The sequence below is a fragment of the Neophocaena asiaeorientalis genome, unplaced genomic scaffold (genome assembly GCF_003031525.2).
Source record: "Neophocaena asiaeorientalis asiaeorientalis breed wild unplaced genomic scaffold, Neophocaena_asiaeorientalis_V1.1 scaffold478, whole genome shotgun sequence".
Lineage (NCBI taxonomy): Eukaryota > Metazoa > Chordata > Mammalia > Artiodactyla > Phocoenidae > Neophocaena > Neophocaena asiaeorientalis.
In genome coordinates, this window is record NW_020173200.1 from 1117245 (window position 1) to 1131040 (window position 13796).

Sequence of the window (13796 nt, forward strand, 5' to 3'; positions counted from 1 at the left end):
AGTTGAGGACAGCAGGGACCTCTGCCTGGGATCCTGCCCAGGGATTCCAGAGTCCCGTCTTCCGGAGGAATGGCGCCTTGTGACCTCTCCGCTAACCCCCTCCACCTCACCTTAGCGATAGGCACCTTAGCCTCTCCGGAAGACCGGGCACCACGGATTCTACGACCCCCACAAAGGCACCTTGGACCTTCAGGACCCTTCTTCCAGAACGTCACAAGTCCCGGGTTCCAGACCCATCTCTGCCGAGGCCTCTCCCGTACCTAGCCTTGGTTTCCTACTCCTTAAAACAAAGGATTTGTAGCTGAAAGACCTTCTGATTCTAAAGCTGCTGCCCAGGTTATGGTCCTTACTGTCAACAGGTGGAGCGCTTAGAAGGGTAGTTGGGCGACTTGTGAACTTTGGAATTTAATTCTAGTCCGTCGTCACTGATTCTTTCTCTAAAGTATCAGCACTGCAAATCTTCCCTGCAATTTCACATTTAATTACATTCAGACTTATTACTTGCTGTTGCTTCTTTCGCGTTAGTCACATATAGCACCAAGCATGCTTTTGAACTCATAATAGGTACTCGATATTTGGAAACTCAGATAATTTGTTATATGAATACTAGGTTGATTGGACGAGATGAAAAGGAGAGGCCTGAGTGAATTGACCTTGGGAACCTCTTTTGATGTAGTCTCATAATAGATCAGATGAAGACCTCCGGTAAAGAGCTGAGTACCAATGGCTTCAGCAAACATTGAACACCTGCCATTTACCAAGCATTTCTAGGCACTGAGGAGTCAAAGCACTCCTATATTCCTTTTCTACATAAGACTCCAGCAAGATTCTGAAGATTAAAAGATTCATTCACTCATTCATCCAACAAATATTTGCTGATCACTACTAAGGTTGTCAGACACTATTTTAGTGTTTGGGTTGGATCAGTGAATAGAAGAGTGGGGCAGGGTGGAAATACCCTTCCCTCTTAGAGCTATCATCTGAGTATGGAGTGAAAGATGATAAACGTAACAAGAAAAGAATTTGGCGTGATAGAAGGTGTTTAGTGCTATGGGGGGAAAAAAATAGACCAGGGTAAGAGGTATGAGGAAAACTGGAGGTAGGGGGGTGGGATTTTTTTTTAACATCAACCATTTCTTCATCAATAATGTGTTCATTTACTTCAACTGAACTATGTGTTAGGTGCTGGGGTTTCAGTGGAGAATAAGCCAAGCTTCTGCAGCTAGTAGAGACCATATGCCAGGTGCTTTCACTTGACCTCTCATTCAGTGCTTTCACCAGGTCCCTAAGGTAGGACTCCTGTGTTCATTTTTACAGCTGATGAAATTGAAGCTGAGAGGGCTAAAAACTTGAGCCGGGACTCAAACCTAATGTCTTCTGAGTCCAACTCCCTTTCCAGCTTCTCCTCAGCTGAGAACACATATTTCTCTGTTTCAGTACACCTCACCTCTTTCGTCAAGTAAACTCATGCATTAATATAGGTGAATGGCCTTAGATCTGCACTGGAGCAAAAGGAAGGGAGAAAGGAAAATATTTAGAGGAAAAGAGGGGGCAGTTATCCAAAAAAATCTAGACTCATAGAGCAAAGTAATAGGGGTAGCAAAGAAAACTTAGTGGAAGAGAAATGAAGGTAGATTCATAACAGCTATTCCAATTCCAGTTTTACAGAAGGATTTTAAATAGAGCCATCAGGCAGAGCCCAATTCATAAGGTGACTTTAATGAGCAACTTGAAAGAGGTGAGGGAGTGAGCCATGCGTTGTATGGGAAAGAGTGTCCCAGGCAGAAGGAACAGCTAGTGGAAAGGCCCTGAAGTGAAAGTATTCCTGGAAGTGTTAAAAACAGTGGAGGCCAGGACAACTGGAGCCGGGTAAGCAAATGAGAGAGGAATAGGAGATAAGGTCAGAGAGTGGGGTCTTTTGGCCATTGTAAGGATCTTGGCTAAAGAGGAACCACCACAGGGCTTCAAACAGAGGAGTGATATGATCCGATTCGTGCTTTCGAAAGATCACCCTGGCTATGTGCTAAGAGTAGATGGTGTATGGACATTGGTGGAAGCCAGAGGCTCCATTAGTTAGGTGCAGGATGATGGCTTGGACCACGCTGGTAGCAGTCAGTAGGATAAATGAGATACAGTCTCTATACTTTAAGAACTCACAGTCTAGCGGGAAGCAAATAGATAATTACAGTACACTGTGATAAGGGAGATAGAAGTGGCCACCCTTGCCAGCTTGCCTGACAGAAGGGTAGAATTTCCCTTTTCTACCGAGTTGCCAAGGGAATTGGAAGTTCCTGGTTCTTTGTTGGGCCACTGGGTGGATCCTTTATAACACAGGTAACACTTGTCTTCTCAGCCCTTTAGGTCTCAAAGCCCACTATCATCTGAGTGGTGCTATAAGCAGAAGAGTACTAAAGGACAGTCTGGGTCATGCATTTAAGGAGATGGGCAAAACTGAGACTATACCTATTTGCCAGAAGAAGAAACTGAGGCCAACAGTCACCAGGTTTTAACCTGAGACTGGGAATCGAGGTTATCAAAGTCCCAAACCAGGAATCTCTCTGAGCCACTTGAGTGGAGTCAGCCGATGATGGAATAAGAGAGTAGAAAGACGTTTCTGGATAGCTGCCAGGGGCTTGGGATCAGCAGTCTTTGAGAATGAAAGAATCACAAGCCCCAGAATGTCAAAGGCTGAGGAGTACCCCGCCTCCCACCGCCCCTAAAAAAGTTGTAAGGGCCATAGAAGCAGGGGGGATTCTGGAACAGTGGGGGCGGGGTTGGGGATGGGCAGGAAAAGCTTAAAGCTCAGATTGAGAAGACAGACTTGGGTTCAATCTCACGTTTTACATCTTACTTCCTGTGTGCCTACGTCAAGTTATTTAGTTTCTCTTAGTCTCCATTTCCTGGCCTATTAAATAGGAACTATAATCATAGCTATGTAGCAAAAGAGATCAGGCACAGGCTGCTGTAAAATAAAGGCCGCCAAAGACAATCATCATTATGGACAAGGTCGAGTGTCAGCACAGAAGAGTAGTTCATAGTCTCCGGAGATGAGAGTGGTCTGGGAGGGAGAGTGTGGACCAGGTGAGCCCTCAAAAGAGAAAATGGTATCCAACTCAGGGGACAGATCCTTAAGAGAAATAGATTGCTCAAAGCAATGAGATAGAAGTTTTATTGTTTTGTGTTGTTTGCAATCTTTTCCCAGCCTCGCCTGGATTATAAATTCCCTAAAAGAAACACAGTCCCAAACTGGACTGCAATAGCCCTACAAAACCTCTATTCGGCATTGGCTGTGCATCAACAGTGGGGTGTTCAACATTTCACATGACCCACAGCCGCCTTTAGACAAATGAGGCTTCACCCGATCCTTTCTCCCTCTTTATTTATGGTAAGAGGAAAGCAGAAAATGAGAAATGAATTTAAAATGAGCCAAGACCTGCAAAGGGGAGAGAGAAAAACATGAGAGAGCCCTTCCTATCATTCCCAGCCCTGAAGGAGCCTTCCAGGTTCCCTGGGTATCTTTATATAATACTTGATATTTCATGTATTAGATTTTCTAAAAATACAGAGGCCACTGGGAAGCTCTCAGCACCACTAACTGCTATTTAATGATAACACTTGGGTGTTAGGAGTTGGTCACTCTGCATAGTTAAAAAGCATTCAAGAATCATTTATCAAACAACTACTCTATACCAGGTGTTGGGCTAAACACTAGGGAATCAAAAGGGGATAAGTAAATTTCCCACCTTCAGTGGGCTCCTAGCCTTCTGGAAAAACAGACATGTCAAAAGTTAATGCCTGTGCAATTTGTAGAGATTTGTACTTGTGCCATAGGAGCAAAAAAAAAAGCAAGGCTTAACTCTGTCAGATCAGGTGGGGATGGGGGCACCAAAGAAAGCTTCACTCTTAAAGGTAAAGTTAAGGCTAAGTCTGACTAAATAAGTAGGAGTTTGCCATAGAGACAGAAGCAGGCCTGGGAGTAAAGAAAGAAAGTTTGGGGTACAGGAGGAAAGCCTGTGCAAAGAGGTTGGGTGGGTATGAGAAAAGTAGAGACCACAGAAATTACAGTCTTATAAGTGGTCATTAAACACTAGTGGCTGATGAAAAGAACTAACTGATGAATCTAGACCGTATCGCTCTACGTAAACCATCCATAAATTGAGTTCCTGCCCTCTAGGAGCTTGGTGTTAACCTCAGATTTTATCAGTAAGGCAAAATGTGATCCTTCCCAGACACTCTACTGCTTAATCATTCTCACAAGAAAGGGGTAACTTAGACTATTTCTCCCCAATAGAAGGCAGAAGCCTAAATTTTTTTCATAGCTCTGGCAATGAATTCGCACTAGTGCACTCATACCACCTACCTCCCCAACACCCCCTCCCATCCATCTTCCTTGTAACTACCTGGCTCAAACCTTGGCTTACCTCCACTCTCAGAATCAACCGAGCTAATTAAAAGCATAATGAAAGACACAACAGCATGGAGGCAGCTGAACAAACATGAACAAATGCATAGATTAAATAAAGTCCTTACATTATGTACAAGCAATGGTGAAGATGAAACTTGGGTGGTGCTGGAAAGAGTGAGTCAGAAGATGTTCAAGTACAGTGGAGCAGAGGAGATCTCCTCTCTTCCAGTGAGTAAGCAGCATCTTTTGGAATCACAGAATGAAAGGAAACTGGTGAGTAGGAAAGAGCAGCCAAGATTTGCAACCTGAAGGATCCTGAAACTCTGGGTACAAACATGGTATTTAAGAAGCAATTATTTGATTTCAAGTTGTGAACTTATTGACCTACTCTGTGCCTAATGGGCTGAATAAGAATGATCAAGAGGGCTTCCCTGGTGGCGCAGTGGTTGAGAGTCTGCCTGCCGATGCAGGGGGCGCGGGTTTGTGCCCCGGTCTGGGAAGATCCCACATGCCGCGGAGCGGCTGGGCCCGTGAGCCATGGCCGCTGAGCCTGCGCATCCGGAGGCTGTGCTCCGCGACGGGAGAAGCCACAGCAGTGAGAGGCCCGCATACCGAAAAAAAAAAAAAAAAAAAATGATCAAGAAACCCCAATGCTGGGTGGAGAGTGGTGGGGAGTGGGTAATATTTATTGAGCGTTTCTTGTGTGATTAGGAACATGATAGACCCTTGGCAAATGTTTTCACTTACTCCTTAGAGCAAAACTATGAGGTGGTTGTCCCCATTTTAAAGAAGAGGAAAAACAGAAGCTCAGTAGTTTGAGAGTGGTAGAGTGAGAATTTACCCAAGAAAGTTTACCCAAGAAAGGGTAAAGCGACCATATTATTGTTCCTAAACATTTCCTGTGTCTCCGGGGGAAGGGAGGGGGTGAGTCGATTTTACTTCCCCAAGTCCCTCGGCTTGGTTATATGATTTGCATTAGTCAGTGAAATGTCAGTGGCTGGATGAGCCACCTCCAGGTGGAAGCTTTGAGTCAAGCTGCAAGGTTTGAGTCAGAGTGCTTCACTATGATTTCCTTTCCTGCTGCCCTGATGACCAGCAACATTCAGGATAGAGACTGATCCATCTGCCTCTGTCCCAGAACAAAGACCATGTGCAGCAAAGCTGACCTGGGAAGGACACACAGCATAAGTGAGAAAAACAACTTTTGGGGCTTCCCTGGTGGTGCAGTGGTTAAGAATCCACCTGCCAATGCAGCGGACATGGGTTCGAGCCTTGGTCCGGGAAGATCCCACATGCCTCAGAGCAACTAAGCCCGTGCGCCACAACTACTGAGCCCGTGCGCCACATCTACTGAGCCTTTGCGCCACAACTACTGAAGCCCGCACGTCTAGAGCCCATGCTCTGCAGCAAGAGAAGCTACCACAATGAGAAGCCTGCACACTACAACAAAGAGTAGCACCCGCTTGCCACAACTAGAGAAAGCCCACGTGTAGCAACGAAGACCCAACAATAACAACTTTTGCTGATTGGGCCATTGAAAATTGGGAGTTGCTCTCATAGTGTAACAGCACCTATACTGACTAATGCAGACCCTTACTGATTTTTTTTTCTTTTGCTTATGCAAATTTCTGGTGTCATCCCCAGGTGAAAGAGGTTGCTTGGGAATTATGAGAAAATATAGGAAATGGGATGGTTGGTGTAATGTAGTGAAAGGCTTTAAAATACAGGATTTGAAATTCAATCCTGATCTGTAGGCTCAGACAAGCCTTTATAAGATAGATTCCATGGACCAAATCATGTCCCAGAGGAAGTTACAAAGAAGGTTAAAATACAGTCCCTGTTCTTCAGGCAAGGCCCATCTCATTCATTTTTAAACCTAGCACCCTACTGGGTACCTGGCATCCACTAGGTGCTCAATAAAAAATTTTTAAACTAATGCTAAGGAATGATCTGGAACCATAACTCAGGTCTCCTAACTTCCCAAAAAGGCTCTTCCTGTGTTATGGTATATTGCCCACTTCGGTTAAGGGATCTCAGAGGGAGGGGAAGGCTGTGGTAATATTATTAGCCAATTTTTATATAATACTTTACAAGTTATATGCACCTCATTTATATGAAATGCCACATAATTGAAAAATAGCTGGAACATCAGGATCTGCAGGGCTGGAACAGAGTAGGCAGTCAGTAAAGGCACACAAATCTCCCTGAGGACATTACAAAGAGTAGAAAACCTTGAAGGAGAGCCCAGGGGACTTGGCAAGGAGAACACTAGCTTGAAGTGCACTGTGGATCAAGTTTTTTAATGCGCCAGATTAAGAGAGTATGGAGGTGAAGGTCAAACTCAGGCAAACAAAGGAGCAGGGCCCCAAGGCACCTCCAAAGAGTACAGGGCAGTAACTGGAAAACTTTCCATGAAATATCCTTGAAGCAAGCTTTGAAATAAGTTCTGCACTGAAGGAGAAAAACCATATGATCATCTCAATAGATGCAGAAAAAGCTTTCGACAAAATTCAACACCCATTTATGATAAAAACCCTGCAGAAAGTAGACATAGAGTGAACTTTTCTCAACAAAATAAAGGCCATATATGACAAGCCCACAGCCAACATCATCCTCAGTGGTGAAAAATTGAAAGCATTTCCACTAAGATCAGGAACAAGACAAGGTTGCCCACTCTCACCACTCTTATTCAACATAGTTTTGAAAGTTTTAGCTGCAGCAATCAGAGAAGAAAAAGAAATAAAAGGAATCCAAATCAGAAAAGAAGAAGTAAAACCGTTACTGTTTGCAGATGACATAATACTATACATAGAGAATCCTAAAGATGCTACCAGAAAACTACTAGAGCTAATCAATGAATTTGGTAAAGTAGCAGGATACAAAATTAGTGCACAGAAATCTCTTGCATTCCTATACACTAATGATGAAAAATCTGAGAGAGAAATTAAGGAAACACTCCCATTTACCACTGCAACAAAAAGAGTAAAATACCTAGGAATAAACCTACCTAAGGAGACTAAAGACCTGTATGCAGAAAACTATAAGACACTGATGAAAGAAATTAAAGATGATACAAACAGATGGAGAGACATACCATGTTCTTGGATGAGAAGAATCAACATTGTGAAAATGACTATACCATCCAAAGCAATCTACAAATTCAATGCAATCCCTATCAAACTACCACTGGCATTTTTCACAGAACTAGAACAAAAAATTCCACAATTTGTATGGAAACACAAAAGACCCCGAATAGCCAAAGTAATCTTGAGAAAGAAAAACGGAGCTGGAGGAATCAGGCTCCCTGATTTCAGACTATACTACAAAGCTGCAGTTATCAAGACAGTATGCTACTATCAATGGAACAGGATAAAAAGCCCAGAGATAAACGTATGCACATATGGTCACCTTATTTTTGATAAAGTAGGAAAGAATATACAGTGGAGAAAAGACAGCCTCTTCAATAAGTGGTGCTGGGAAAACTGGACAGCTACGTGTAAAAGAATGAACTTAGAACACTCCCTAACACCATACACAAAAATAAACACAGAATGAATCAAAGACCTAAATGTAACACCAGACAATATAAAACTCTTAGAGGAAAACATAGGCAGAGCACTCCATGACATAAATCACAGCAAGGTCCCTTTTGACCCACCACCTAGATAAATGGAAATAAAAACAAAAATAAGGGGCATCATGGGAATAAAGATGCAGACCTACTAGAGAATGGACTTCAGGATACGGGTAGGAGAGAATGGCATGGACTTATATATACTACCAAATGTAAAATAGATAGCTAGTGGGAAGCAGCACATACACAGGGAGATCAGCTCAGTGCTTTGTGACCACCTAGAGGGGTGGATAGGGAGGGTGGGAGGGAGACGCAAGAGGGAGGAGATATGGGGATATATGTATATGTATAGCTGATTCACTTTGTTATAAAGCAGAAACTAACACACCGTTGTAAAACAATTATACCCCAATAAAGATGTTTTTAAAAAAACGAAGAAAGAAAAAATTCCTGCAAATGAATTAGGACTGCCCAGATTTGTAAATCAATGTTTCAAAACCAGGAAGAGATTCACCTGTTACTACCACTCACTCAAACAGTTAAGATACTGCAAATATGACATGCATCTAATTCCTAAGTATAACAACGCTAGGCATAATTAGTATATTCAAAGGGCTAACTCAAAGCACAGAAGTGAAGAGTGATCCAGTGAACCCGTTAGAGTTAACCTTGATATGTTAACCAAACTGAATAAGATGTGCAAAACAATTGTTTTTTTTCACCAGGAGATTACATTGGGGTTTCTTTTGGTGTAAAGTAACAGAAATCCTTGCAATTAAAATATTTAAGATGAACTGACATGTCTGAGATTTGCTTTGAAATACTCCAGAAAAAAAGAATGTGTGGGAGATCTATGAAACAAGACAGGCAAAATGTTGATGTCTATAGAAGTTCAGAGGTGGGAACAATGGCTTCCATCAAGAACTGGAAGTAGAAAAAGGAAGTAATATTTTACCTTACTAAATCCCCACAATGATCCTAAAAGTTAGAGATTGTTGTCCCCATTTTACAGGCAAGAAAACTGAGGTCACGTTGCTAGCAAATAGCAACGTAAAGACTTGAGCCTCAATCCTATGGCTTCCAAATCCTTCCTTTTGCTAGTATCCCATACTGATTGTCCAAGTGTATTTTCTCAGATTCTGATATTTTAATGGAAAAGGAGAAGAGTTTTTTTCTATATAATGGAAACATTTATAATTCCTGTATCTTCTACTGCTCCTTATAGGTTCTCATCTCCACTTTTGAGCAGCTAGCTTGAATACTTCTTGACTCAGGAAGTTGTTTTAATTTCATTTAATCGAAATTCATGCTCTACCTGTGTCTTCCCCCACCATTCAGTGTAGTAAAAGGAATGTGGAATGTTTCTTTTTGTAGTGATTCTCAAGGCAAGAGGTGACAAAAGGCCTGCATGCACACGTATGCACCCACAAACACAAAATTTATGTTCAAGTACCTAAGTACAGTTTTTCCTTTTTAACCATTTAGCAGTTAATTTATGGCCTACATGCCCACTCCCCGCATCTGTCTCTTTTTCTGCCACTTTGGGTAGAGCCAAGCATAGTTCTTCTAGTGGGGTTTCTTGCTCCTTGTTACCTTGAAATACGTCATCCTTGTGCCCGATCAAATTGCATCTGGATCTGATCTGTTTCTAAAATGAAATTTGCTAGAAATGCTGATCAGATGACTTTCCATTCATTCAGTCACCATGCATTAAATGCTAACTCTAGGCTGGGTACTGTGCTCAGAGCTTGGAGTACAAAGATAAAAGCAGTAGCTAGGGGGCAGCCCAGCATAACAGTGATTGAGTTTGTGCTAGTGATAAGTGAATAATAGTGATAAGTGAGTAAGTATGGGCTCCCTTGCCTGGTGTTAAATCCCACTCACTAGCTCAATGACTTCAGCTGGGCAAAATTGCTTAATTTCTCTGAGACTCAGTTTCCTCATATGTAAATGCAGATAATAGTATCAACTGCAAATGCACGTGTAGAGTCCTTAACACCGCACCTAGCACGTAATAAATGTTATAAATGTGAGCTCTTCCTATTCCCCTGTATGGTTCATAGAGAAAGAAGAGGGGAGGAAGGAATTGGATCTGACTGGGGATGGATGTTTTAAGGAAGAGTTCGCAGACACAGAAATATTTGACCTCAGCCTTGAAGGATGAGTTCAAGTTTGTTGCAGTAAAGAGGGTGATTCCAAACATAAAGGCCTGGCCCCACTGCTCAAGGCGGGACATATTGGAAGAGCCCTTCCATCTTCTGAGCTCCCAAGGGGTTGGGGGTCTGGCTCAGATGAGATCTGTTTGGCAACTGTATAACTGTTCAACTCCTTCCTCTGCCCACTCCTCTTTACTTCACTCCTCGACTAGGACTGATCACAAAAGCACACCTCTCTACCCTCCCCCTAAAAAACATCTTGTCCACACATTCCCTCTCAGGGAATGTTTTTCTAGGAATATAACTTACAACATCGTTAGTGATACTGATTGTAATTTGAAATAGAAAAATATCATTGATGTGTCCAATGTAGAAACCACACTTTGGAGGACTAGCTAGGGGAAATATACTTTAATTTATTCATTAAACCATCACAATACATTTGTCCACCACTGTACCAAAGAATAGTCTGTATTTCCTTACATCTGAGCATCTTTACTGTGCATACAATCTTGGATGAATGCACTTAATGTTTTAAATATAATTCCTTAATCTTTTCCAAACTTCTTTATTTTCTATGAAAAACTTCAAGCAGATGTGCAAATAAACAAATAGCACAATGAACCCTCATAGCCATCATTCAGCTTCAACAATTATCAAGTAGTAGCCAATCTTGTTTCATCTAGATTCCCACCCTCACACTCACGTTGTCCCATCTGTGTTATTTTGAAGCAAATTCCAGATACCATACTTCATCAATACACACACATTTAAAAACTGTTCTCTCCAAAAGATAAGAACTCTTATTTTACTAAGACATACCATTTTCTTATCTAAAAATTAATGAGAATTTCTAAAGTCACTGGTATCAAGATGTATCTTTGACCTATCCTGTCAGTGTTCAAATTTCCAATCACCTTATGAATTTTTAAAATATTTGTTTGTTTGACCCAAGGTTCAAATAATGCATGGAAATTAATGATATGTCCCTTACATCTCTTTGTTTTTTGGGTTTTTTGTTTGTTTGTTTTGTCTCTTAAAGGGGTGTATATTTCATGTATTTCCTTAGACTTCCACATGGAATTCCAAACCTGCATATCATTCAGCAAATTCTGTTGACCACAGTGCATTTTATTATGCCATAACAAAACCCTTAAATCTTTTTTAATTTATAAGTTCCCTCTCTGCTCTTTTTTTCTTGCAAAGTGTTTGTTGAAGAAACTACACTATTTTTCCTATAGTATTTCTCACAATATGGATCTTGCTGATTGCTTCCCCGTGGTGGTTTTTAACACGTGCTCTGCCCTCTGTGTTTCCTGTAAATCAGTAATTGGATCTAGAGGCTGAATTAGATTCACGTGTGATTTTTTGTTTTGTTTTGGACACAACTAGTTCATTGGCAGTACGTTCTTCCCTCAGGAGGCACAAAATACCTGGTTATCTCTTCTCTCGTTTTTCCTAATTAAATACTTAAAATTTTTTTCTCCCAAGATGTTACAATCAGCATAACTTTGATTGACAGTTAAGACTGCAGCTGACATATAGTTGGGCCACCATAGGACAACTGAACTTTAAGGACCCTGAAGATTAAATCTAGTCCTACTGTTATCCTATCATCTGTCATCATTATCTTATTACTCATCAAGCATTACCAACACGGGCTGGGCACCATAATATAATAATTGGGACCATTTACTGAGTCCCCACTGTAGGCCAGCTACTTTATGTAGGTTATCTGTAATCGTCACAACGATCTCACAGTGCAAGTTTTTTTATCCTTGTTTTATAGAAGAAAATGAAATCTCAAGAAGATAAAATGACTTTCCTAAGGCCACACAATTGGCAAACGGCAGAAGCAGGGGTGGTAAGTAAACACAGATATGTCTGGCTCCCAAAGGTCTGTCTTTTTCCGCTAATCCCCGGTCTTTTAAAAACACAACTGAATTATATGATCCCTGCCTTCAACAGGATTATATCTGTGTAGGAGAAAGAGTTAAATTAATAAACAATTAAAGGGATTTCCCTGGCGGTCCAGTGGTAAGACTTCGCCTTCCAGTGCAGGGAGTGCGTGTTCGATCCCTTGTCAGGGAGCTAAGATCCCACATGCCTCCCAGCTAAAAAGCCAAAACATAAAACAGAGGCAATATTGTAACAAATTCAATAATGACTTTAAAAATGGTCCACATCAAAAAAATCTTTAAAAAAATAAATTTAAAAAAACAATTAAAGACTATCAGATAAGGAAACACTATATAGAACATGAACAATGAAAATGTGTGCATTTTGCAAGCAATGATTGCTATAAATGAACAGGAAGAAGGAGGGAGGACATCGATGTTCATTGAAGTTCCTGGGGGAGGTTTCATCAAATGATACAGAAATTATTGCAAATATAAAAGCTTTACCAATGAGCAAAGGGTCCTTTGCACAAGCATCCTCTCCCTTGGGATCCATGTCACACTGACACAAAGATTTTGTCACCATGGCAACGGTCATTGAGCCAATGAAATAATCAGTTGTTATGGCAACACGATCTCCATCTTACTCCCACCAGGCACCTGTTCCAAATCATCACATCCTCCAACAACCTCATACCACTTTAGTTCTCCTTTCTTCTTCCCCCTAGTCACCCTATTATCCCTAGCCACCTGTATCTGAGCCCCTAAATGTATGGCTAGATGTATATATGAGACTATTAAAGGCAGAGCAAAGGAAAATGTAGTGTAAAGCTTCACTACAGACAGGGGGAATACTTCTAAAATATAAGAGTTGAATGAGCCAGAGCATTGAAGAAAGAAATCACGCGATGCTTTTCCCCCACTACATTTTCCTAAGTGAAATTCCTTTGGATTTTGAAACATTGCACTACCTTTGTCTACTCCTTCACTGGCTCATTTTCCTCCTCCTGTCTTCTAAATGCAGAAGTCTCTCAAGGCTCCATTCTTTGCACACTTTCTCTAAACTGCACTGTCCGATATAGTAGCCACTAGCTACGTGATGGTGAGAGCCCTTGAAATTAATTATAGATGCGCTGCACTGAGATATGCTGTGAGTGTAAAATGTACAACAGATTTTAAAGACTTTATACCAAGAAAAAGAATGTAAAATGTCTCATTAATAATTTCTATAGTGATTGCATGTTGAAATGATAAATTGGATATGTGAGTACAATGAAATATATTATTAAAATTTAATTTCGTCTTGTTTTTTAATATGTTTTTAATGTGGTTACTGAAAAATTTAAATTGCAAATCTGGCTCACGTTCATGGCTTGTGTTATATTTCTATTGGACAGCACTTCTGCAAACTTTCTCCTTAAATCCATCTCACCCATTCTCTTGGTGTCAAGCATCTCCTCAATGAAATTATTCTAGAATCCCAAATCCCAACTTCTTTTCTGAGATCCAAACCCACATTTCCAATGACCTGCTGGCACTTTCACAGATAAACACCAGCTCCTCAGCTCAGCACCAGCAAAGCCAGAAACTTGCCCTCAAAACCTGTTCTTTCTCCTGATCAGCTTTATTAACATTTTTTTAATTACTCTCTTACTGCTGCTTTAACAAATTACCACAAGCTTGGTGGCTTAAAACGAAGCAAATGTGTTATCTTATAGTTCTGCAGGTCAGAAGTCTGAAATGGGTAGCACTGGGCTGAAATC